General features: G+C 45.4%; 1 pseudogene across 1 annotated transcript; it reads left to right on the top strand.

Annotated features, from left to right (window-relative positions):
* The first annotated feature begins 953 nt into the window (after positions 1–953).
* Positions 954–26,035, top strand: LOC311223355 (tubulin alpha chain-like; annotated as a pseudogene). Its single transcript has 3 exons — positions 954–1,068; positions 25,261–25,402; positions 25,496–26,035. The product of its transcript is annotated as a tubulin alpha chain-like (transcript).
* The last annotated feature ends 594 nt before the right edge of the window (positions 26,036–26,629 follow it).

Raw genomic sequence — 26,629 nt, 5'->3', positions numbered from 1 at the left:
GCATCTTTAGGTTGGACCACAGTGTACGCCGCCCCGGTGTCTGCCATCATCCTGACAGATTTATTATTCACCGCTACGTGCACTATCGGTTCCTCCCTTAAGTGTGACAATGACAGCTGGCACCCCCCCATTGAACTCTCTGGGCCTCGTCAGAACTCCTGTTCCGGCCCTCTGGATGGATTCACTGGGCCCCTGTTCTGTTGCTGGTTCTGGTCTTGCATCTGGTCTTGGTCTTGGTTCTGGTATTGGTTGGGTCCGTACCACTGCTCCTGGGATCGGCCATAACCTCTTCGGCCACCTCCTCTGTTATTTCCTCGACCCCTGCTGCTGGGTCCTTGGCTTCGCCATCCTTTTTCACAGTTCCGGGCGAAATGTCCGATTTCTCCACAATGCCAACACTCCGCCGACGCCGGCCATTCCAGGGGTCCGCTTCTTGGCTGTCCATTTCCTCTTCGTGACTGCCCGTTTGATCCCCTCTGATTTTGTTGTTGAGTGGGTGCCGGTGCTTCCTGTTTGGTGGGCTGTGCTGTTTCCTGGTTGTTCAGTTGTCCACTATTCCCCGTCTCGGCTCTGGGCGGTGTGGCTTGTACCATGGCTTGGAGGTACTCCACCATCTTGATTGCCTTGACCGGCTGTTGGTACATGAGCTTTCGCTGACTTGCCGTTTCTTTGTCTTTGGCCTGTTGTTCCTTCTTCCTGTGCAGCTCCACTTGATGGCTCACGTTCTCCATGTATGCATCTAAAGGAAGGCTTCCCAGGCATACCACTTCGTTCAGTTTTTGTCTCACCTCATTGGAGAAGCCCTTCTGTATTTTTTCTCTTAGCATCGCCTCTCCCATTGGATTTTGTGCGGGGTCTTGGCCAGTCATGTCTCTCCAGGTGGCGTAGGCTTGTGCCACATACTCTCGGGGGGGGGTATCAGGTCCCAACGCACCAATGTGGATCTTGTCTGGATGCATCAGGGTTTGATAGGTCTCCCGCAGGACCCGCCACAGTGCTCCTCTGTGAGCGGCGAAGAGGTCCTGGTCGTGGGCTCCAGACACTACATACCGCACCATGGCAGCCTTGGTTAGTAGTTCTTCCATGCCAGCGACTCCTACTGTGTGAGAGAGTAGTCGCTTGACATCGCCGATAGCCAGCTGTTGGCCTACCATCATTTCCTCCAGCTTGGCAATCCATGGAAAAGCCCCATTCTGGAGGGAGGGCAACTTCTCCGATATTTGGGACATGTCTGAAGCATTCCATGGCTGGTACTCCAATCCCTGATGTCTTATCATCAAGGGTTGCATGCTGGCCGTATGCTCTCGGGTATTGGATCTGGTCACTCTTTTTTCTTCCGTCTTTTTCAACGCTTTGATTTCATCCTTTGCTTTTTTCATTTGTTCTTCCAATTCTTGTCGTGCGGTGGTGCCCCTTCTCCAGTTCTCGGCGCTTGCTTGGTATCCCGCGGAATCAGTGTCTTGGGCCTCGTGGTAGGACTGTATCTGTGCTTCCATCTCTCGGTTTTCCTTACTCATTCCCTGATGTCGTCGCTTTAATTCCTCCATGGTAGCCGTCAGTTTCAGCATCTGGTTGCTTTCTTCGAGGGTAGGTGCGGAAACGAGGAGTGGGGTAGTGAATCGTGGAGCAGGTCTTCTGCTTGGCGTCACTCCTCTGGGGGGTCTCTCCCTTCTCTCCTCTTCCTCTCGTTCTCAGTCTTTCTCCTGGTATTTGTTCAGGGGCTCCCATGTCTGTTCCTCGTCCTCTGTGTCTTCCCAGTATTCGCGGGATGCGTGGGGAGAGAGCCGGCGACGGCGGGGAGCTTGTCTTGACCTCTCCTGGGGATAGTCTCTTCTGTGGCTGAGACTCCTGTCGTATAGACTATCTATTTGGTCGTCTAACTCCCTGATGTCGTCGCTTCGGCGTCCCTCTCCTTCCGCCCAGAGAATTTCTTTCTGTGCGGCAGTGAGCGGTTCATGTATGCATCGATGTCTCTCTTCGTCTCGATATCTCTCCGCCGCCCTGGGATAAGGAATACTGTGGGACTGAACGTCTCGCTCCCTTCTTCTCTCCCCCTCTGTTTCGTCTGCTTCAGGCGTTAGGGTGATTGTTGTCACTGCCCGTCCCATCTCTGTTCTAAGGCCGCTATTGTTGGTTATCTCATATTGGCTATCCATGTCTATTATAGGCAGGATAGGGTAGATTGGTTCCCTATTCCTGCTGGCATAAGGTGGGGGTGCTATATTTACCTCAGTTGCTCTTTGGGAGGTGACTATTGTCCTTTTAGGGGCCATGGGAGTGATCAGGATGGGAGCTAGCTCCTCTGTCGGCAGGGCCTCCTCATTGACAGTCGAACTGTCCTCTCCCTTACTCTTCCTTCTCTCAGCTTCCCGAGCGAATTTTGATAAGGCGTCCATTTCTTGCATGCGTTTTTTCCCTCTCGTTGTCATCTTTCCCACTTTTTCCTCCCCCGTTCTATATGTCCTAATTAGAGCATGCAGATCTGATATTATTTCTAAATCAAAAGAGCCCTCAATAGGCCAGGGTTTGGTGATGTGTGGCCATCTTTTATTCCATTTCTTTGATAATTCAATAAGTCTTTCCACATAGTAAGGATTGTCCTCTGTGTAAGGATTATTTTTAGCAAGCACTTGTATCGGGTTATCCTCCATCCAACCAATTGGTGTACTCACATCTTTATTTGCCTCCGTTGTCATTTTTCTATATGCGTTTCTTCTTCTCATGTACTAGAGTTTTTTTATTCCTCTTTCTGTGTCCTATTTTATTTTTAAAAATGGCAGCAGGCAAGAGTGATCTTTGTATTCCCTGTCTAAATGTAGGTGTCTATGCTTTTGTGACTATCTCCTACTCGAACAACCGCTAACGGTACTTGTAGCCCTGTCTATTCTCTTCTTTCCCTTTTCACTGGTGATCTGTAGTCTTACCTGACTTGCGGTGCCCTTGTTGCCTGGCAGAACTGCTGAAAAATAGAGCACAAAATACAACAGTTCTTTTTAATTTTTCAACTGGAATTTCACTTTACTCCGTCTTTTCAGTATGAATATATCTTCTATCTAATATTCATACCACATCTAATTTTTGAGAGATTTTTTATCAACAGTATGAATAATCCTTTACTTAATTCATACAACTTTTTCAAATTTTTGAGAGATATTGTGATTGACAGTGGTGTTTGCGTTTCCGGTGTCTACTCCCTTATTTCCGCTTCTATGTTGACTCCTCCTTCGTCGAATTTCCGCTTTCCGATGTTTCCCCCGTGGTCCCGCTCCAATATTCTGTTTCACCTCAAAAATCAAAAAAAAATTTGATTAGTGTCTCAGCCCTCATTACACATTTCATTCATTCTTCTGTTTCCATTTTTCAATACTACTTCCCCCCAGTGGACATTTGTCCTCCTCAGACACGTGTCCACCAACATTGTTCTTACGCACCTTCTGACATCACTCCCTGCACGCCGCGAGGCCCCACCCTTTTTTCCGAAGCATCCATTACAGACTCCCCACAGAGGACAGGATAACCTCACCACAGGTACAAGGTAGTCAACGCCCAGGCACCCCACCTTGTCACTATCCCCAGGAAGCCCAGTGCCCTGCTAAACGGTCATGCATAACCGTACAGACTCAGCACCAGACCCCAGGGACCTAACAACACTCAACCCATTTCTTCTCCATGTACCTATTATGGAAACAAAACTCATTCACAAAAACAAACATCACTTTTACAATATCCCCAGGCACATCCCCCCAGTACCATACCCCTCTGCACACCCCATCCCCCACCCATCGACCCAGACTGTCCAGCAGTCCAGATAAAAAAATGACAGACAGGGCGTAGTCATGGTACCTCGGCACCAACGGAACGCCCACCTCCGCTCGGCCCCCTTCCTCCTCCTCCTCTACCGCCATCATCTTAGTCATAACAGGTGCAGCCGAGCGGAGTGACTTCTCCACCGCCGGACCGGCTGCGCAGAGAGTCCTAATCAGATACCCAAAGCATGCTCTAATCACCGACACACACACGACCAATATCACAAATACCACCACTGCATAGAGAACGTACTTAACTATCACCCAACCTATATACCCCATCTGCTCCTGACCCCAATCTTCCCACGACCTCTCCCGAGTGTCATGGAGATCCCTCGTAATGTTCCTCAAATGTTCTATCACGTCTGGCATCCCTACTTCGTCATTATCGGGCACATACGTGCAGCATTCCTGACCAATTAACGCACACGTACCCCCTGAAGCTGCCAACAAAAAATCCATAGCCGCCCTTGTCTGCATCTCCATTAACCTCAACGACCGCATCTCCTCATTCTCTAGGCTAAACCCCTTCGTCGTTGTGGTCGACATCTCCTCAAACAATGCCGCCAAATGATCAATCTCCTGCCAATTAGCATATGTCCCATACGCAGGAAGTGCCACCCTGAAAAAATGATCCGCACTCACAGCTCGCGCCTTCCTAGCCCCAGGGTGCGTCAGCAAAACATCAGTTATTCTCATTGCCGGTACCAGATATCCCAACGCACACCTTCCTTTCCAACCCGCCGGTAACGCCGCATACGCATTTTCACCACAAATCCAATACGTACCCTGGGGAGCCCGCGCAGCCACCCTCGCAGCCCCCAGGCTCACCCCACCCACACAATTTCCTAGCGTGCCCACATATTTACCATTCTCGCCGTCCTCACATCTCGTAAACTCCTCTGGCCTAACTGCCACCGGAATAGGCGTAACATCCAACTTAGCCTGCTCCGCCACCGCCCCTAACAACCCCTTCGTCTTATGATACACCTCTAACCTCTCCTTACTCACTCCCTTACATAGGAAAGGCAGATTAAAACCCTTCAACACAGAGTTATGACACTCAGTGACTGGGTGGGCCATAAGCGGTAAACCGGCTGCAGAAGATTCTGGCGCTAGGCCGCACACATAACAATCAGTCTTATTCGCACTTTTCGCCACCTCCCTTGCTATTTTTATAAACATATTCGTGTGAGGCTCACGCAATTCCCGCTTGTCCACATCTATATTTATAAGCTCCGGCCCCTGGGGCCAAAAATAAAACAAAACTCCTGCCGTAAATAATACGAAAACCGTTACCAGAGTGCCCATCACCAACACGCACTCCGCACGCCTAGACAAACCAACCATCCTTTGACCGGCCTGCCCTCCTCCGCGTTATCCCTGCTTCCCTCCTCCTGCTGCGCATTTCCTACTCTTCCTGCAACGCCCCACAAACAACAACCAACAACATCCCTTATTACAACATGTTCACCATACAACATACAACCCCGTTCTATTCCCCCCCTAACCAACCCTCCAATATATCCCTAATAGGAGAGTGGAAGAGAGGGGGTGGGAAGGCGCCCCCGGGCCGGGGATGGGGACACACACTGGGAAAGGCCCGGGAGGGAGGGAGCACACCCAATTTCCCCAGAGGAGAGGAGACCAGGCAAGACTCGAGTACGTCACGCTAGACAGGAAGGGAGGGAACGTCTAGTGAGGGAGTATACCACTAGGGAGGGAGTGACGTACCTAGGAAAGGAGCTAGGAAAGGAGGGGAGGGAGGAAAAATACTCGACGAGGGGGGGGCCGAAACAACAATACCACCACATACCACAACACGACAACACAACCTATCCCTAACTGGAGGTCGGCGGTGCCTCCTAACCTTCCGATTTTGGTGGAGACCGCCAGCCAAATCTATCATGGGTCTTCACCAGTGTTTTAAAGGCTGCCTCCGCTTCTTTTTGACTCAAAGACACCCCCTCTGCTCCCTCTCCCCCCCTAACCATGCGACTCTGACCCATCACTAGGCTAGTAGCAAACTGCCTCACGACAGCCTCCATGGTGTATGTGCTAGACCAACCACTCGGTGTCAACAATTCCATACATATGACCCCACCCTTACTCACATAACCATGTTCTAATGGCGGGGAGAGCACCCGCATGAATGGCGGAGAGAACGGGAAATCCTCAGGGAAAGAGACACCCAGCAATATAAACTCTGTCTTAGTCTCCTTCATATCCTGCCACAACAACGAGTCTACATCTAACTGAAACAACCTAACTTCCCAGCTGAACAGATTATCCTCAACCAACTCCACTGTAATAAAACCGCCGCCCAGTCGTCTGATCTCCTGAAGCTCCCTCATAAGCCTCTTTGACCGGACCAGGGCACCCCGAGTCATTGGTGATGATGTAGATGGCGTACTGGTTCCCCTCATTCTCGCGATTGTCCTTGCGAACCAGCCCTGTGGTGCAGACCGCCGCTCCACCGTCTGGCCATTCACCATCTTTCACTGGTCAGATCAGTCAAGCATTAGTCAACCTCAATAGATCAATTAATCCCCATATTCAACATCCATACTTGTTAGTACCCTAAACCCTGCCTACAATGTCTCAGACCCCAGACCGGATCCCCCTAAAAGGGACCCAGAAATAAGGAAAGAAAGCCAGGGCAGTAAACAGCGCGTGGGGGGGGGGGGGGGGCAAAAAGAGCACTACCTTCGTACGGGGGCACACACCACGTCATGGAGAGAACTGATATCTCAATCCTACAGCGGGGCGGGGGGCATACACCATAGTATAAACGGGAATGAGGGAACGAGACACTAGGAAGGGAGGGGAAAGAGGCACCTAGGGAAAGAGGGGAGGGTGCATCAATGTAGGGAGAGGGGGGTATTCCTAGGGAAGGAGCCACGTAGGGAGGGGAGGGGGGGTTCACACTAAACTTCCAGTATCACCACACCTCTGCTGTGCACACTGCACCACATAGGGAGGGAAAGAGAAGTGAGGGAGATTGGAAGGGAGAGAGAGAAAGACGGAGGGAGGGAGAGAGAAGTGAGGGAGACAGGGAGGGAAAGGAAAGGAGGAAGGGAGAGGAAGGAGGGAGGGAGGGTAGAGGAGAGGAGAGGAGAGGAGAGGAGAGGAGAGGAGAGGAGAGGAGAGGAGAGGAGAGGGAGGGAGAGGAGGGGGGAGGGAGGGAGGGAGGAGAGGGAAGGAGGGAGGGAGGGAGGAGAGGGGAGGGAGGGAGGGAGGGAAGGAAGGGAGGGAGGGAGAGGAGAGGAAAGAGGAGAGGAGAGGGAGGGAGGAGGGAGGGAGGGGGGGGGGAAGGAGGGAGGGAAGGGGGGGGAGGGAGGGAGGGAGAAGAGGGAAGGAGGGAGGGAGGGAGGAGAGGAAAGGAAGGGAGGGAGGGAGGGAGGGAAGGAAGGAAGGAAGGAAGGAAGGAAGGAAGGAAGGAAGGGAGAGGAGAGGAGAGGAGAGGAGAGGAGAGGAGAGGAGAGGAGAGGAGAGGAGAGGAGAGAAGGGGAGAGAATGAGGGAGGGAGGGAGGAGGGAGGGAGGGGGGGGGGGAGAGGGAGGGAGATGAGGGAGATGAGGGAGCACGCAAGGGCGAGAGATTGAAAGCACCCCGCACAACATACCAGGGGGACCGTGGAACAATAGGCTATAATAATTTCTAAAACAATATCGCCCCCTGCTGCCTTTTTTCGCACATCACCCCTATTGCACCACAGTACCCCCAACATCCTGCAGGAGGCGCCCTCATCCTTCTAACAATACGTGCGTCAACACGCAGCCACACCCCCCACAACGTCAGCCCACGTGCCCACTCAACTTTAACCCCAACTCCCAGAATCCCCTGCACCGAATTGTAGTTCGTCTTCTAGGCCGGCCCCCTACAACACGCCGTCACCGAAATTACGTCACGTCCACAATCCTGAGGTCTCGTTGACCACCAGAATAGCTACACGCGAGGCTTTGTCACGGGACTTTTCATTTGTTTACAAAAATTATCTCTTTCTCATCCATTCCTAACCTTCTAATTCAACTCATTTTCACTCTATCTCACACAACGCCACAGTCACACACATACTCTCATCCAGCATCATAATAATCTTTAGCCCTGGGCAGCCTCGTACAGCATGTAGCACCTAACATTAGCCCTCGGGTTCCAAACGGCAACCTCTTAGCACGGTCCCCGCCGTATCCATAGCAACCCGCGACGCCAATGTTACGCCGGTATTACACACTGAATTAATACATATGTCAATTTACATCCCTAAACCATATAGTTATACATTTCTACACAGGTCCTCATTAGCCTCGCTACTAAACAGTGCTTTATATACTAACCCCAAACGCTTCTAAGTGCCTTTCTTTAATTCTAACATAAGCGCAGTTACCCCACAAGTGCCTTATTCCAAGGGTTACCTTCCCCCCGTCATCCCTCTTCCCATCCTCTTAATCTTCATATTTAGCGCTGTCGGGGAGCTTAACTGTCTCACCCCCAACAACCAAATACCTCCCCAAAATTCGTACCAAAGGCGAATTTTTAAGCAGATTACGTCGGACCACAATACAACAGATCTGCATGAAACGTCTTTCTAAACTCGTCTGTCATACGCGCCGATTCTAAGAGTGAAGCCGCGAATGATGGTGTGGCAAAAAAGCAACAACCTCTTGGTTGACGCGGTCTGAACGAACACAATCCAGTCTATTCCTCTCTTTCCCAGGGACCACATCATGTTAACTGAGGGGACGGTCCTTTTTAATAATCACCCCGTCTCATTCATTCACTCGCCCTTGAGTGGACGTAGTTAAAATAAATGAACCGCGGTGTTATCACAACCATTCTCTCAACCAACTGTATAGTCCCCAGCCTGTTCCCCGTTCATAAACACTTCGCCCTTTCATTCATGATTGCGTCCGTTTCAACTGACCGCGTCCTCTCCTCCTTCTTCAAGCGCTTAATTCATATCACAACGGCCGATACCAGTCCAATCTTGTGAGAATTGGAACCAAATCTCGGCCGTTTTTTATGTCATTAGCCGCTCCGTCTTAACCCTCGATTCACAGCTGTCCCATCTCCACCCTTCTAAATCCATCTCCCCTGCTTCAACTCACCGTTACTTTCCGCCGGCGCGTTGGATTGTTTGTAGAGTGTAAACAGCCAGATGTCGTTGAAGACGTCGTTGCTCTGCTTCTGAGAGATCTTGTATGTTGAAGACGTCGTTGCTCTGCTACTGAGAGATCTTGATCTTCGAAGGATGGTAGGATCGGATTTTTCAGCCCAGGAAAACGGCTCCAGATTAACGTGTCTTTTCAATGATTCTATTTGCTAAAGTCTCAGGATCGTATAGTGGATCGCTACTGTATCTCTGCTGATTGTACTCACACGTTTGTTCAATTGTCTTATAAAAGATTTGGAATCGGAGCCAGCGCTGCGGGTGAAAACGGTCTGACCGTTGCTTTATTGGAATATCCAACAGCTTAATCAATCAGGTTTACAGCAATCAATTATTTCTATTTCTAATCAGCTCGTCTCGAAGGTTTCTTCTCGGCTCTGTTCTCGAACTCTGGTGGGGTGGATTCTCCGTCTCTGCTTCTCAGTTCTCTCTGCGTGTCTCTCTGCGTCTCGGTGTCTCCGTGTCTCTGTCTTTCCTCCATCATTCAACCTGCAGGTTTTATAAGAGAAGAGAGAATCCCCCCCGCCCTTGCCATCCCGTGCCGTCACCCCAGAGAGCCTGCTTTCCTATTGGCTAGAAGGTCTCCCCTCTAAGTGATTTGGGTCTTGCGAAACAGCGTTACAAGGTGACCTTACAGAGGGGATGTGAACTAGTTTCCTTTTAGAATGATTTACCCAAGTGTCCCTGAATGCGACCCTCATACAGATGGAAATATAGTACCCACTCAACCTAACAGTGGGTATCCCAGAATGGTCTGTTTGGACTGCTTAGCTAAAGTAAACAGAACTCTGGTGCTGGCCTTCAGGCCGTAATTTTCTGACTTGAAGTTAAGTATTGGGCCTTCCTTCCCACTTTGTTGTGTGGGGAAAGAGGTTTCATCTGTTTGCCATTTGATCTGTTCTTATTTTTATGGTACTCTGGGCTTTTTCCTATAGCTGCTAGGTGAAGGGTGAAGGGTTGCACTGTTAGCCTTTGACTGAATTCTCCTATGGCCTTTTCCAGAAACCGCTAGATGATTTTGATCCCTCCTGTAATGCTTATACGGGTCATTTTGATCAATTTAATTTACGACAACAGCTTTGGGTAGGGCGTTCCACATTGATGTGGCATAATTGTGAAACGTGTTTAGTCCCTTGTTTGAGCCGAATCTGGGTTTAACATGATTTGTTGAGCTTCCTCTGGTGTAGTGGTTGTGGTATTCACTGACCTTTGGGAAGTATTTTGACATGTACATGGGTACCTTAGTCGTGTAGTGTATCTTGTAGACCAGGCTCATTGCAAGTTGCTGTACTCTGTCGTCTACTCTAAGCCATCCTAGGTTGTCAAAGTGGGCAGGGGTGAGGTGGGTTCTGGGGGTAAGGTCAAGTAGTAGTCTGACCAGTTTGTTTTGTGATGTTTGTAATCTTGTTTTTAGCGCCTTTGAGGTGCTTTGGTACCATGAGGTGCAAGCATAGTCGTAGTACCCTTGAATGAGTGCTCCTGCCAGAGTCTTCAGGGTATTCTTGTTTACCAGAGAGGAGATCCGGTACAAGAATCTAGTTCGTTGGTTGACTTTTTTTTATTACATTGGATGCCATTTTGTCACAGGAAAGATTTGCCTCTAGGATGGAACCCAGGTAGGTAATTTCGTCTTTCCTTGTGACAATATTGTCACCCACTATAACTGAGAAGCTGTCGGTCTTGCTGTGTTTGTTATTTGAGCCGAAGAGAATGGACTCTGTTTTGCCCATGTGTAATGATAGTTTGTTATCAGCGAGCCATATGCAGATTTTGCCTAGTTCCGAGCTGAGGGTTTTTTCAACCTGTAACTTGTTCTTGTCAGAGACCAGCAGGGCTGAGTCGTCCGCAAACAGGAACAGGTTGCAGTCACAGGCTGACGACATGTCATTTGCATAAATTAGGAACAGTAGCGGTCCTAGTATGCTTCCTTGTGGAACACCACAGCTCACTGTGAGGGGGGGGGGTATAGAGTACCGTTTACCTCTACCACCTGTTCTCTCCCCTCCAGGTAGGATCAAAACCAATTGCTTTTAGCTTGTCAATCAAGTCAAGTCAAGTCAAGAGTTTTAATTGTCACGGCATACAGGTATACAATGAAATGCGGGTGGTCTTGCCCGCAACGATGTGCAATACAGTGGTACATATAATAGAATCAAAAATGAAAAAATGAAAAAATGAAAAATCAGAATGGAGTGATTGACAGTGTCGAAGGCCTTTTGTAGGTCCAGCATGACCATGCCGCAGTATTTGCCCGCATCCACCTCTTGTTTGATGTGGTCGTTCAAATAGAGGAGGCATGTGTCAGTGGAGTGGGACGTTCTGAAGCCAGATTGGAATTCGTAGATTAGATTTTTTTCCGCCAGGTACTTTTCGACCTGTTCGTAGACTATTTTCTCCATGACTTTCGAGATGGAGGTAAGAATAGAAACAGGGCGGTAGTTGCCTGGGTCTAATTTGCTGCCCTTTTTGTGCAGAGGGGTCACTCTTGCAATTTTGAAGTCCTTGGGGACGTGTCCCTGTTTTATAGAGAGGTTTATTATGTGTGTGATGACTGGGGTGATGGCAGCTGCTGAGTCTCTGAGGAATTTGGAGGGGATGTTGTCATGGCCAGTGGCCTTGTTAGGTTGGAGGGCGCAAAATGTTTTGAGTACCTCATTGGTTGTTACCATTTCAAGTTTGAAGTCGTCTTTGTGGACCCCTAGGTTTTTGTAGTATGCTACTATGTGTTCTACCCCATAATGTCCTGAGTGGGAGGGTAGTTTGTTTACCAGTGTTGTGGCTATGTTTGTGAAGAAGATGTTTAAGTAATTGGCTACATCCAGCTTGTCTGATGAGCGTGTTGTCCGTCTTTATGTTTATGTTTGAGAATCTGGTTTTAAGTTTTTTTACTGCAGCCTAGTTGATTATTGAGTAATTTCCAAAGTTCACATGGTTTGTTTTTGTTTTCCTCAGTTTTGTCATTGAAGAAATTTCTTTTTGCGGTTTTGATCATGGTGTTTACGTCATTTCTTAGTCTGTTTCTTTGAATTTTTAGTTCAACCACGTGGGCTTGGAGTTCACTGTTTGAGCTTTTGGAAAGCTTTGTCTGACTTTTATGAAGTTCAGAGCATTTTTTGTCTCTGGTTTTCATAGCGTGCATCCATGGCTCAGCGCGATTTTTAACCCTGGTGGTTCTTAGGGGTGCCATGTTGTTGAGTATTGTGCCATGTTGTTGAGTATTGTTGTGAATTTGGTTTTGAATCCAAGCCATGTTTCTTCAACCTGTGTACCACTGAGTTCATCTGACCAGTCCAAGCTCCCCAGTTCTTGGTTAAAGGCCTCTCTAGAGTAGGTTTTGAGGTCTCTAGATGTGACTGTTTTGTGACAGCCGGCCTTCTGTTTTAGCTTTTTGCGGGTACAGAAAATCATATAATGATCACTTAACCCGCATGCTATCACCCCTTTATTGGAGATCATGGACTTGTCAGAGGTCAAAATGAGGTCAATGGTGGTTTGTGTCGAATCACATACCCTTGTGGGTTGGGTGATTAGCTGGCTGAAACCGTGCAGATCAGAAAACCTACTGAAGGCCTTGAAGACGGGTGCTGCTTTACGCAGCATATCCGTGTTCCAGTCCCTAATAAGAATTTTTTCTACCCCCTCCACCCCAGCTAAACACCCATCAAGTGTGTCATAGAAGCCACTCTGTTCTGGCGGTCTATAGATTGTGCCTACTAGTACTGGTTTCGCCCTATCGAATAAGATTTCAATCCAAACAGTTTCAATTTCGTCATGGTTAAGGTCAGTACGGTTGATGAATTTGGTATCTTTGTGTATATACACACAGACGCCACCTCCATACTGGTTTCCATCCCTCCTGACTATTGAGTAGTTTTCGATTTCAATATCTGGATCCTGTACAGATGAGTCTAGTTTTGTTTCTGTGAAACACAAACTAACGGCTGCACTTTATCAAATCCCCATAAATGGAAAATGAACCCGCCCATACCCATGCTGATTGGTCCTTGACTAGAAAGTGGGGATCCTTGATTAAACACCTGCTATCAGAAGAATAGACAGTCAGAGTGACAAGCTACAGAAGACGGCCACAAACGATAGTACGAGCGATGAAGAGGACGAAACGGAACATTTCATTGCTCCCGGAATTAAAAACAAGTTTTAACTTTTTAGTACTTTTTACTTAACTCTTACATTTCAAAGTAGAAACCTTTTTACTTTGACTTGAGTACGATTTTGAGACAGTACCCATACTTTCACTTAAGTATAATTTCTGGGCGGTCAGGTGGTGTAACGGGGAAGCCTGTGAGTATATCCACAGTCACAGAAACAGGGGTGTTGACAAGTGACTGTGGCATTACGGGCTGGTAAGTTAAACTCACTTCCTCATAACAGGGTTAATAGACGCATAGGTACGGTACATAGGAGTGGATTCACTTCTTAGTGCAGCGGCCTATGTCGTCGCCCGCGGCGCGGGAGCTCCCCTGTTCGACTCCCCCTCGGGACATAAGCATTTAACAACAACACAACGCAGACCAGTACGATCCGTCACAGTGGCGTAGCGGAGATTGCGCTCGTCACCAATGCAAGAGGCTGCGGTCTTGACTCCCGGAGTCAGCATTGCCCTGTAGCTTGGGCCGGTCGTCATACTAACTTGTTTGGCTGAGTTAGGGGGAGGGAAGTCGTGGGTGGTAATCTGGCGTTGTGGACAGCGACGCCTACAGGTCAGGTCTGGGCGCCTGCTCAGCGAAAGGCAGGAAATGGTGAAGGCAGCGTGACCTCCCACGCGTTACGCTTCACCAATGAGTCCTCGCTGCCAGGTGAAAAAAAAAGAGCCACTGGCTGTCTCCACATGTGTCGGAAGAAGCATGTGGTGGACTTCAGGGTTCCCTTGTACCGACCAGTAGGAGGAACATGCGCACAACAACCAGGTAGGGGAGGGGGGGGGAATAACAACTAAATTGGGATAAAAAAAAAAAGAAAAAAAAACAGGCAGAGAAAAAGAGGATAAAAAAAAGTATAATTTCTGGGTACTTTTTACACCCCTAACAGTTAACTTAACTGATCTGACAGATAGTTATGGACGCAGACAGACTGTGTCTGCAGTGTTAAACCGTTCCTTTTTAACACTATGATCGCCGTGGACGAATTAAGACGTCATTCCTAGCCATGCTCATTCTGCCGATTTCCTTTCCGGAGCCCTGAGACACACTGCAAAGCTCCACTCAACTCTCTAGCGGTTCAAGAGCGCCATCTGGTGGCCGATCGGCAGATCGCGAACCGGAAATGAGCCTTTGAACCAGTAGTGCTCATCCATATGTGGTCCGGGCACTCGCTATCGTTAGAGAGACTCCGTCTTGATACAGTGGACATCGATCGGTGCAAATAGCTCGAAAAAACAACATGATTTGGACGTATATACTATTATACAACCTGGAAATGGATCGGGCATTTCTCCATCCCATAATAGAAAAAAATCTGTTCCACGCTCATCTGCCAGCGGCGCGAGGAAGCCACGGTAAGATTCAGCGTTATATTCTAACGTGTTCCATATAAACTGCTATGATGAACATATGACCCACTCTGGATGAATCATCTAACGCTGCCCACGGAATTATAAACGATCCCCCGCCCATCCGGTCATCATCAGATGATATGTAGTAACTCCTAGAAGCACATCCAGTTGAAATTTTTTATCTCGCACAGATTCCTACCAAACTGTATTTGATCATCAATATAATGCATTTAGGGCTATAAATCACGTTCTGAAGAAAGCTGCAGAAAACGATAAAAACATACTTATACTTTAGACCATATTTTAGTATGAATATGTGAATGAAAAAGTTTAACGTTGCTACACCCTGAACAATACATATAGGACATTGAATGGGCCATAATAATGGCAATTTAGCAATAGAATTTAAAAAGTTATAGCCCTGCAAAGAAGGGGAACTTCTCCATAGACAAATAGAGATGGCGAGGGATGGTAAATTATGAATTTAACCCATGGCGATCAAAGTGTTAACAAACGTCTTTTTTATGGCGTGGGGGTAACAAAACAGATGTATTGGACAACAGAGGGATACCTGTTCGTGACCCCCTGTCCCCCCCCCCCCCCAAACAGAGAATGCTGCTTTGACTCATCTTACCTTCAGACTTGACCATCTTCTGACATCGACATCAGTTGGCGGCTTTAGACGTCTTGTGACCCCACCCTCAGATTTAACCACTGTCATCTCTCCAACTACAGTAGAATGTTGTAATTATGGACTAAATCAAACGACATTACCTTCTTGGCTGGGGTCCCTGGGACAAGGTCTTATCAAATGGGGAGTGTCCATGGCATATCACGTTACTAGTGCTTGTCATGGGATTTTTTTTTAACACCACTCTGCTACACTGTTAACTTTGTTGTTCATTTTCCCACCGGGTCATAGGTGACGAGTGTAAAGACAAGAGGATCAATGACACTAGTCTAGCACTGATTTAAAGATGAAGGACTGTTGACTAGGGCTAGACACCTTTGGCCCCAATTTCAATATTTGGTTGCTTAGATTTGACAAAAAAATGTATATATTGTGCCGATGCATGTCAAATGGACAGATCTTTTTTTTTTATTATTATCTTTTCCCCCCTCCTTTTTCCGATTTTTCTCCCATCCCACTGTTAGTCATTATGCCAATTCCCAACCCCCTTCCTGGTTGTTGCGCACCCCCCCCTACTGTTGGTCCGGGAGGCCGGAGACTGTTACATGTTTTCCTCCGACACATGTGCAGCCAGCCGGCAGCCAGCCTGGCAGCGCAGATTCTCACCGGGAGAGTGTAACGTGTGGAAGGTCACACTACCTTTCTCCAGATCCTACCCTCGCTGTGCAGGTGTAACAGGTTAATATGTTCCTCTTGTGAATTTCGCCAAAACACCCTTTTTCATTGTTTTGTTAGAACCTCGTACCTTTGTTTTGGTGTGGATTCTGAACGTGTAGCAGGTATATATGTGTAATATACTGTTATGTATTCAATGAATAATCCTTCCCTCACGTTGTATTTTAATTTGTTTTGTTTACTATTATTATTTTATTATCAAAAGTATTTTATTTTGAAATCGTCACTTCCTGCCGAAGTGACGTATTTCCCCTTGCGTCCCTCTGCGCGCCAGTCTCTCTGGGTGTTTTAAGAGGTAAGAGCTGCTCTGTGGTTCTAAACATATCTTTGGGTTAAAAGAACGTCATGATGGTGTAAATGTATGGATAAGTTGCCGGGCAATGAACCGGATTGTATATAATAACTATAAAATAAAATAATGATAGACATGGTATCATTTTTATAGGCCAGTAGATCACTTTATTTATTTATTGTATTTATACATTGTTATTTGTTGTATTTTGATAGACTACAGGCCACCTCTTTGCAGGTTTAAATGACTCTACGGACATACTGTCACTTTTATAGGCTAAGTAGATTACATTATAGTATTATTATTTTTTTGTCTTGCATTACTCAATGCTCTTACATTGTTGTTTTTTGATAATTTTTGATAATTGTTTATATTATTATTGATCTATTCTATGTTTGTTTTGACTCATTTCTTTATGTTGTTATAATATTTTGAGTTTGTGTGTATATATACTTATATAATATACAAATGTGTTTATTTCTATTTAGTATTATTGTATATTTCTTCAACTCAAGTTGAGAATGTTGCTTTGCCTTCATTTATTTGGGACCAGCTGTCCCCCATTGTAATTAGTCACTCCCTGAGTTATGTTTTTTCCTTTTTTCCTCTATTTAGTCACAGTATTGTTTTTGTCACAGCTACAACACCCTGAAGAAGGCCATGTAGGCCGAAACATGTCGGTTTTTTAAAAAGATTTTTCTAAATAATGTAAGCCAATAAATAAAGGCTTTTTAAAAAATTGTAGAGCTGCCTTGGATCTCAACCTTTCTTTTATAAGCGAATCCTACCCCGGATTTAATCCAAAGAGCACCTACCTGAAACAAAATAAGAACGCTGAAGCCCTCTCCATATCCTCTGTTTTGTTCAAATTCAAGCACACAGGGTAAGCTTTTTGGAGAGGTGCTCCACCTGGCTAGGTGTAGTGCGTCATTTTTATATAATTTACTAAACTCAACTCTTGGATTCAACTATGGAACCCAATGGATTTTCTTATTCTAACGAGGATGGAAAACGGATCATCATAAGCTCATCATTACTTGATGGAGCACAAGCTGACACCTCAATGAACTCTGAAAAGATATCTTTACCGACTTGAAATACCTTAAGGAGAAAGACATTAAATTGGACCTTAATTCTATCACGTTATCCGATTACTGGAGAAAAGGATATATTCCACGGGGCCTAAGAATCAAGAAATTCCCTTCATTTGGATCAAAGGACAATACTGATTTAAAAAAGAAATGGGAATCTATTCTTAATAAATGCTCGTCCGATTTAATGCTCCTACTGATAGAAGAAGCTACCAAAGATCGACAGATTGTTCAGCATGAAATTGAGGAAATGAACAAGAAGGTGGATACACTGAACAAAGACCTGGAAAAGGCTCAACTTGAAATCAAATTAACAGAACATTTGAACAAATTTGCAATGACACTCAAACAAGATAAGCTCCGGAAATTCCAGCGAGATGAAAAAGATTTTAAAGAGAACAATGTTTACTCATGGCACAGACCAGGGGCTGCCAACCCATGGCATAGACGCAAGGCTAAACACTTCCATGAACCCAAGCGCACACGTCCCCGCACTGTCTCCTTCAACTTCACCAGTGAAGAAGAAGACTCTGATGCCCCACGAAGGAACCCCGGAGTGGATTTTTTAGGAGAAGACCAATCTCTAACGAGCCAAGACAAGGACACACGGACACCCCACAAGGAAAACAGAGGAAGAGGACGAGGAGGGGGAGAAAGAAACCTGCATCGCAAATATCACACACGGAGCCAACAGAGGTAGTGATCAACTTGTCAGACGTACAGCTTACTGATGCGCAGAACAAGGTATTATCCAAGGGTCTCTCCTTCTCCCCTACCAATCTTCCCAATGACTTTGAATTAAAAACAGACTTGTTTCGTTTTTATAGGAATCTACACATTAAGGCATGGTATAAGCAGAATCCACAGTGTGTGTTTACCCCAGTTAGTCAAAATATTATTACTCCTTGTACTCCTTTTAAGCCTAAATCATATTTTTGTCCAGTAGTACAGAATACTACGTTGAGCACATTCGAGAAAAAAGTAAATTATGAAGTAAAGAAATTAACTAATAGCAAGACACATGTCCACCATAATTTGACTAAAAACGAACGAGATGCCCTCAAAGAACTCTCAGATAATAGAAATATTGTCATTAAGAGAGCCGACAAGGGAGGAGCCATAGTGGTTTGGGGTGTAGAACAATACGTTAAAGAGGCGTCCCGACAACTTCAGGACACTACTTTTTATCTCCCTCTTACTTCTAACCCGTCAACTATATTAGCAGAAGAACTTAAAGACTTGCTAGTTAGGTCGAAAGAAGATAACCTTATCTCTGACCAAGAATTTAAGTTCTTATACAATGATAACCCTCGTATGGCCTCCTTCTATTTATTGCCTAAGATACATAAAAACCTTACTGAACCACCAGGGAGACCAGTGATTTCAGGGAACGATAGCCTAACTGAACCTATATCTAAATACGTAGATTTTTTTATTAAACCACTACTTCCAACGCTTCCAGCTTATTTATAGGACACTACAGATGTTCTCAATAAAATCAAAGAGCAAGGTAATATTGGACCAGGCACTTACTTGGCGACAATGGATGTAGAAGCCCTTTACACCAGTATTGCCCATGACCAAGGCATGACAGCCATGAGAAATTTTTTAGATACTCGCACTGACTCACAGGACCCCCCTACAGATTTTTTGGTCGAACTAACTACATTTACTTTACTTAACAATGTGTTTTTATTTCAGGACAAAATGTATCGACAGGTAAAAGGCTGTGCTATGGGTGCATGTTTTAGCCCTTCATATGCAGGCTTGTTTATGGGGAAATGGGAGGAGGACTATGTGTTCAACACTCAAAACGTATTTAAAGATAAGATCATCTGGTGGGCCAGATATATAGATGACATCATTATGTGGTGGAAAGGCACTATTGATGAATTGAAAGCTTTTCATAGTTATTTGAACAACACTAACCCAAATATAAAACTGTCTCTAGATTTTAGTCCTGATAAGATCCATTTTCTGGACTTAGAAATCACTAAAGATTTGAATGGTGACCTACATACGTCATTGTACAGGAAGTTAACGCATAAAAATACTATTTTACATGCAGAAAGCTTCCATCCCTCTACTTTGATCAACAATGTTCCGTACGGCCAATTTAAAAGAGTACGTAGAATCTGTGACAGTGAGGCTGATTTTAGAGAAAAGAGCAGAGAAATGTATGATCGCTTTAGAGAACGTGGCTATACACATAATACTCTTAAAACAGCTATATCTGAAGCCGCTACTGTAGAACGCGACTCCCTCTTAAAAAGAAAGACACTGAAAGAGAAAACCGATAGGGTGTTTTTCTCTACCACTTATAGTACTAAGGCCCTTGCTGTTCGCAATATAATTAAAAAGAATTGGAGCTTGATCCAATGTGATGAGGCCCTGTCTAACATATTCCCTGACCCGCCCCTCTGTACATTTAGGAGAGCTCCCAATCTCGGAGATAAATTAGTACGAAGCCATCTACCGGCAGATGTCAAATCTACATGGTTACCAAAGCCTCCTATAGGAACGTATAGATGTGGTCACTGCAAACAATGCGATGTGGTGATAAGATCAAAAGGTTTTACCCACTCAGTTACAAAACAGACATATACTTCTAACAGCTTTATTAATTGTCAAACGACACATGTTATTTATATACTGTCTTGTTCCAAATGTGACTCTTTTTATGTTGGTTGTACGAAACGCTGCCTACTTGATCGACTGGCAGATCATAAATATGCTATCAAAACTAACAACATGGATTATGCAATGGCTAAACATATTCATGAAGTTCACCATAGTACCTCTGCTTTATTTACAGCTATCGGAATTGACAGTGTTCCGCTCACGTCTAGAGGAGGAAATAGACAAAGAATTCTAAACCAGAAAGAAAATCGCTGGATCGATAGACTACAGGCCACCTCACTCCCAGGTTTAAATGATTCCATAGACATGGTATCATTTTATAGGCCAGTAGATCACTTTATTTATTTATTTATTGTATTTATACATTGTTATTTATTGTATTTTGATAGACTACAGGCCACCTCTTTGCGGGTTTAAATGACTCTACGGACATACGGTCACTTTTATAGGCTAAGTAGATTACATTATAGTATTATTATTTTTTGTCTTGCATTACTCAATGCTCTTACATTGTTGTTTTTTTGATAATTTTTGATAATTGTTTATATTATTATTGATCTATTCTATGTTTGTTTTGACTCATTTCTTTATGTTGTTATAATATTTTGAGTTTGTATACTTATATAATATACAAATTTGTTTATTTCTATTTAGTATTATTGTATATTTCTTCAACTCAAGTTGAGAATGTTGCTTTGCCTTCATTTATTTGGGACCAGCTGTCCCCCATTGTAATTAGTCACTCCCTGAGTTATGTTTTTTCCTTTTCTCCTCTATTTAGTCACAGTATTGTTTTTGTCACAGCTACAACACCCTGAAGAAGGCCATGTAGGCCGAAACATGTCGGTTTTTTAAAAGGATTTTTCTAAATAATGTAAGCCAACAAATAAAGGCTTTTTAAAAAATTGTAGAGCTGCCTAGGATCTCAACCTTTCTTTTATAAGCGAATCCTACCCCGGATTTAATCCAAAGAGCACCTACCTGAAACAAAATAAGAACGCTGAAGCCCTCTCCATATCCTCTGTTTTGTATATAATAACTATCTATGTTAAAGAGGAGCAGTTGTGCACATTCTGTGGAGCTAGTTAGAAGTGACGATCTCTTGCTGTGTGACACATTTGGGTAGGCCTCAACCTGACACTATATATTTTCCCATTAGAGTCTGTGAACCGAGGGCGCCATCTTGTGGCCAAGATAAGACAAGACATTAATCCTGTTTGTATCTGGTTTTAACAGATAATGAGTAAATCTTATTAGTGGTTTTGTATTATTTTAATGTATCTGTTTTAACAGGTGAATGAGTGACTCATATTGGTTATTTTGTATTGAGTTATTGTACTGTTTCATTCCATGTAAGCTGTAAAGGAATGTGGATCACTACCCACTTTCAAAACCTCTCTCAAGGGACACCTACGGGAGACTGCAATTCAACACTGGCCCCTGTAAATATCCTAACCCAACCCCCTCCAATGTACAGTCATTTACCTAGTATGGTTTTGTCAATAGTTCAATGTACAATTGTGTTTGTTTGTACAGTGTCTCCTCCCCCCCCCTCAATGTACAGTGTTACTTGTTTATACAGTGTGCCCCCCGCCCCCCCCCCCGAACCACCTCCAATGTAAATGACCCAGTATGGTTGTCAATATCCCAATGTACCCAACCCCCCCCACCCAACCTCCTCCAATGTACAGTTTCTACGTCAAATGTATATACTCCCTTTTCTTGACTCCTTCTGTATCACAAACAGTACTGTATTTGCAAATCTGGTATGTCATAAATGTATAGATGTAGCAGTACTGACTGTATGTCATGTATGTCATATATGTCTATATGAATTGAAAATGGGGGACCCTGATGGAAACAAGACAAACGTCTTTCTCAGGTCTGCATCCCCTTAACAATTGTATGTATTGAGCCGTACTGTATTGTACCCATTCTGCAATCTGTTAAATAAAGTTTTCATTCATTCATTCATTCATGTGCTATTTCAATGTGATTTAAAATGGAGTCTCTCTGGGTGTTTTAAGAGAGTCTGTGAACCGAGGGCGCCATCTTGTGGCCAAGATAAGACAAGACATTAATCCTGTTTGTATCTGGTTTTAACAGGGCCAATAAAAAGCCTGAGATGCAGTGCTGTCTCCTGCCTGGTTACTGATACCACACAAGAACACAACGCAGCATAATCCATCGGTTACACAGGCGCCCCGACCGAACTGTAGGGGTCGTTGTCCACAATGCCCAGGACCCACCCACGGCTTCCCTTCCCCTAACTCAGCCAAACGAGTTAGTATAGCGATCAGCCCAAGCCAAGGCAATGCTGACTCTCCGGGAGTCGAGACTGCAGCCTCTTGCATTGGTGACGAGCACAATCTCCGCTACGCCACCTGACCGCCGACAGATCCTTTTTAAAGAGTGAACAAAGGAGTTTTTAATTTCAGCATGTTTGTTCCAAAAACATGGAACAAGCACCACCGGGTTGTTCATCAAGAGCTTTGTTGGCAGTGCCTTGCTATTAATATCTGCCAAGAGGTTCAGCTGACCAATACCAGGACATCACATGCAGGGCCGCCTCAGGGGGTGTGCGAGCAGTGCGGTCGCACAGGGCCTCGCGGGAAGGGGGGCCTCGCAAATTTTTAATTTTATTTTTATTTTATTTTTTTGCAAGGCCCCCCTTCCCGCGAGGCCCTTTTTCATCACAGACCTAAAATCTAGTTTTGCTTATATGCTTATATATTTCACATTAGACACGTTTGTAGAATGTGTCTGACTTGTTCCTGCCTCTGCGGCTCTGCAGACTGCAGTTTTCCGGTTTCTGCGGCTTTGCTGCTCTACAGATTTTAGGATAGTGTTTCCGGTCTCTTCTCCCGTCCGCCGTAATAGAAGAAGAAGAAGAAGACACACGACACGAGGTAGAGGGATGATCAAATTCAGCGCTATTCAGAGGAGCCAGTGGATGTCTTTTCAAAAGCAGCATGGATCAGAAGAAATTACACCGTGGGCCAAGAAAGTCTCCTTCCAACTTTACCATTGGCGCCGCATTGATACTGCGTTATGGTGAGTCAACCTATTATTATATTCCCGCCGTGGACCTATCTCTCTCTCTCTCTCTCTGGAGCCAAACTGGTCGACTAGCTAATAGTACTACTAGTAGCTAACGGTGTGTGCCTGGTGTCAGCACCTGGCTGTATGTAGCCGCATAGCTTGCTTCTGCGTTAGCTAATGGTTAGCGATAGCCTGGTTGAGCTAACTGTTAACGTCGAAGCTAAACAGCTAACTCAAGGCTAACTGATAGCATCAAACGAACGTTCCCAGCCGAGCGCAGCCGGCAGTTAACGTCGAAGCTAAACAGCTAACTGGCTAACTGCCGGCTGCGCTCGGCTGGGAACGTTCGTTTGATGCTATCAGTTAGCCTTGAGTTAGCTGTTAGCTTGTGCTACGACCATTGACATTAGCCGTGAGAATAGCAGGGGGTTCTGGCACTCTGACTACGACATCATCTTTGACAGAAGATGTAGTCGGGCCTGCACCATGACAAGGCTCTGGCAGCAGCTTATTTTTGTCCCGACAGCGAGAGGCCTTTCGTCAACGTGGAGACCTGTGTTACGGCCTTTCGCCCTGCGTTCCTTGGTGCAGGTAAGATTAATGAAAATGTCATGACATTACCCCACTCTTCCTTCCTTCCCCTCCCGAATGTTTTGTTAATAACGATGTTTTTTTCCAGGCAAAACATATGCTACTTCACAACATTTGGAGATACGACATGTGCTGTGTGTGAATGTCTTGGTCGTTTGTGTAGCTTGGGTAGCGTTGGGCCGTTGGCCAAAGCTGTGTGTGTCACAGTACCTGGCTAGCCTATTTAGCTGATGTCGGCCATTGGCTCCTTGCTGCTTTGGTTTCTCTATAGACCCTCTTCTCTTTGGGGGGGGGGGGGGGGGGCTCGCGTTAAATCTCGCACAGGGCCTCGCATTTCTCCCAGGCGGCCCTGATCACATGGGCCTGGCTGAGGCACAATACATCATAATAGAAAACAATAGATGGCATGGGATGAGTTATAAATACATTAAGTGAGCCATAACCAAAAGAAGCACACTGGAACATCTGGGTTCACACTAGACGGATATTAAATGGAGATGTTTTAAGATGCATTAAAAAAAATCCAGTTTACATAATTTACTGTAATAATATTAAGGCTTGGTATCATTTTGAAAATGTACGATTATTACACCAAAACGATACCTTACTTTGCTGAGTCATGTGCGTGTGCTGTGTGAGTCAATCAGAGCTGTTGTTACATTTTGGATTGTGATTATACCAAAGAAATGTTGTATCTTGGAACAAACAAACTTACTGGCTCACTCACTGATGAGATGAACTACTTTGGTAACTAATTAGATTTGATATCTTAAAATAATCTCTACCCAGCCCAAAACGAAGGAGGGGGAGTGGTAATTACTTGTTTGTTACTAAAGGGTAGTAATTGAGCTGGTTTAAATTGACACAGTTGGAATTTGGCTTTTGTTCTTTTTTTTATCATCTTTTTTCTTTTCTTTTCCAAACATGAAACAAAACATATCACAACACAACTATAATAATAATACATAAAAAGACATCCCAAGACATTAACAACACAACAATGACTAGACAATAAATGAGACAGAACGTATAGTTAACATCCCAACTGGACTTGAACTTGTGTTGCACTGTATCCATGTCCCCAACCACTGCACTTTCACAGTCTTATTGTTGTCTCACTGTTCTGTCCTGTCTTGCACTTTACTTAAAATTATTTATTTACTGTTGTATTGCTCTTAATTGTGAAAAAAGTATGCACTGTAATGTCAAATCACGTTCCATTTTGTACCTGTATAAAATGGCGAATAAAGTAATCTGAATCTGAATCTGAAGCCCCCTCCATCACCACCCACCGCAGCCACGATCCCCAACCCTCGCGGGCCCAGAGTCTGGCACCCCAGCGAGTCAAAGCATCATGCCTCTTTAACACCACGACTCGCCGAGGCCCCGAACCAAGGCCCCCCCCCCCCACCCCGAGCCCGTGACCCTCCGACCCAAGCCAAAGGGGCCCAGAACACATACATAACCAGTTATACAAGACACACACAAAAAAATACAGAAACCGATATACATGAATTCTCGAATTCTCGCTCGCTCTCTCCCCCCCCCCCCCCCCCCCCCCTCCTCGCTCACCCCAGGTCCTCAACGTGAGCCACATACCCTATGCACTATTCTGTAATAAAAAAAATACAACCTCTAGTCTAAACAATGTAAGTTCTAATATTCTAACAATATAAATCCACCAAGTCGGTTTCTGCTTCTACACTTTCATTAGCTCTCATCTAACTTGATACTTGATCTTTCCCCTCAGATGAGGTGCGCACTGGAACCTACTGCCAGTTGTTCCACCCTGAGCAGCTGATCACTGGCAAGGAGGATGCTGCCAACAACTACGCTCATACAACGTTGGCAAAGATATAATTTACCTGGTGCTGGACAGGTGCCGCAAACTGGTGGGTACCACAGCAGAGATGAATAATATCTAATTAATATATCTAAATGTGAAAATGGTTTTATTGACCTATGTTCCCCTCCTTTCTCCTCAGGCTGACCAGTGCACTGGCCTGCAGGGCTTCCTGATCTTCCACAGCTTTGGAGGTGGTACCGGCTCTGGTTTCACCTCCCTGTTGATGGAGCACCTGTCTGTTGACTATGGCAAGAAGTCCAAGCTGGAGTTCTCAATCTACCCAGCTCCCCAGGTGTCCACCGCTGTGGTGGAGCCTTACAACTCCATCCTGACCACACACACCACCCTAGAGCACTGCGACTGTGCTTTCATGGTCGATAATGAGGCTCTCTTTGATATCTGCTGTAGGAACCTTGACATTGAGCGTCCTACCTACACCAACCTCAATATGCTTATTAGCCAAATTGTGTCCTCTATTACTGCCCCCCTTCGTTTTTATGGTTGTGCTCTCAAATCATGTCTCAATGGTTATCTGAGAGTCTTCCAGACCTATTTGGTGCCATATTATCCTCTTCTCCATTTCCCTCTGGTTAGCTATGCCCCAGTTATCTCAGCTGAGAAGGCTTACCATGAGCAGTTAACCGTCTCAGACAAGGAGACCAACCTTGTACAGTGGTGATGTGGTGCCCAAAAGACGTCAACGCTGCCATTGCCACCATTCAAACCAAACACTCCATCCAGTTTGTTGACCGGTGCCCTGCTGGTTTCAGGGTGGGCATCAACTACCAGCCCCCCACTGTGGTCCCTGGTGGAGACCTGGCCAAGGTCCAGAGGGCTGTGTGCATGTTGAGCAACACCACAGCTATTGCTGAGGCCTGGGCTCGGCTTAACCACAAGTTTGACCTTATAAGGGCCTAACTTGACTAAACAAAAACAATAAATCTATAAAGCCCTTGAGGAGGCTGATACCGGCTAAAACATATAGTTGACGCGTCTGTTGCTCGTGCTGGGTACTTGTCTGGTGAAAGGATGAATGTCCACAAGGTCCGTTCCAATAACAAACACCCCAACTGGGTTTATTTACCTCATAATTACCGAATGCACAATTTGCATGTGATATGAGTAAACGCTAATACCTTCAAAAGAACAAACAAACACTATACACTACAAACAAAACGATAACCAAACAACGTGCCGTGTCGACGTGACGGTCAAAAACTGTTAAGTAGCTAAGTATGTCACCTACTGGTGAGCAACGGGAACTGATGCCACA

The sequence above is a fragment of the Notolepis coatsorum genome (assembly GCF_963971535.1).
Source record: "Notolepis coatsorum genome assembly, chromosome: 2".
Lineage (NCBI taxonomy): Eukaryota > Metazoa > Chordata > Actinopteri > Aulopiformes > Paralepididae > Notolepis > Notolepis coatsorum.
The sequence above is the reverse complement of the archived record's forward strand: the minus strand, read 5'-3'. Positions and strand labels throughout refer to the sequence as shown.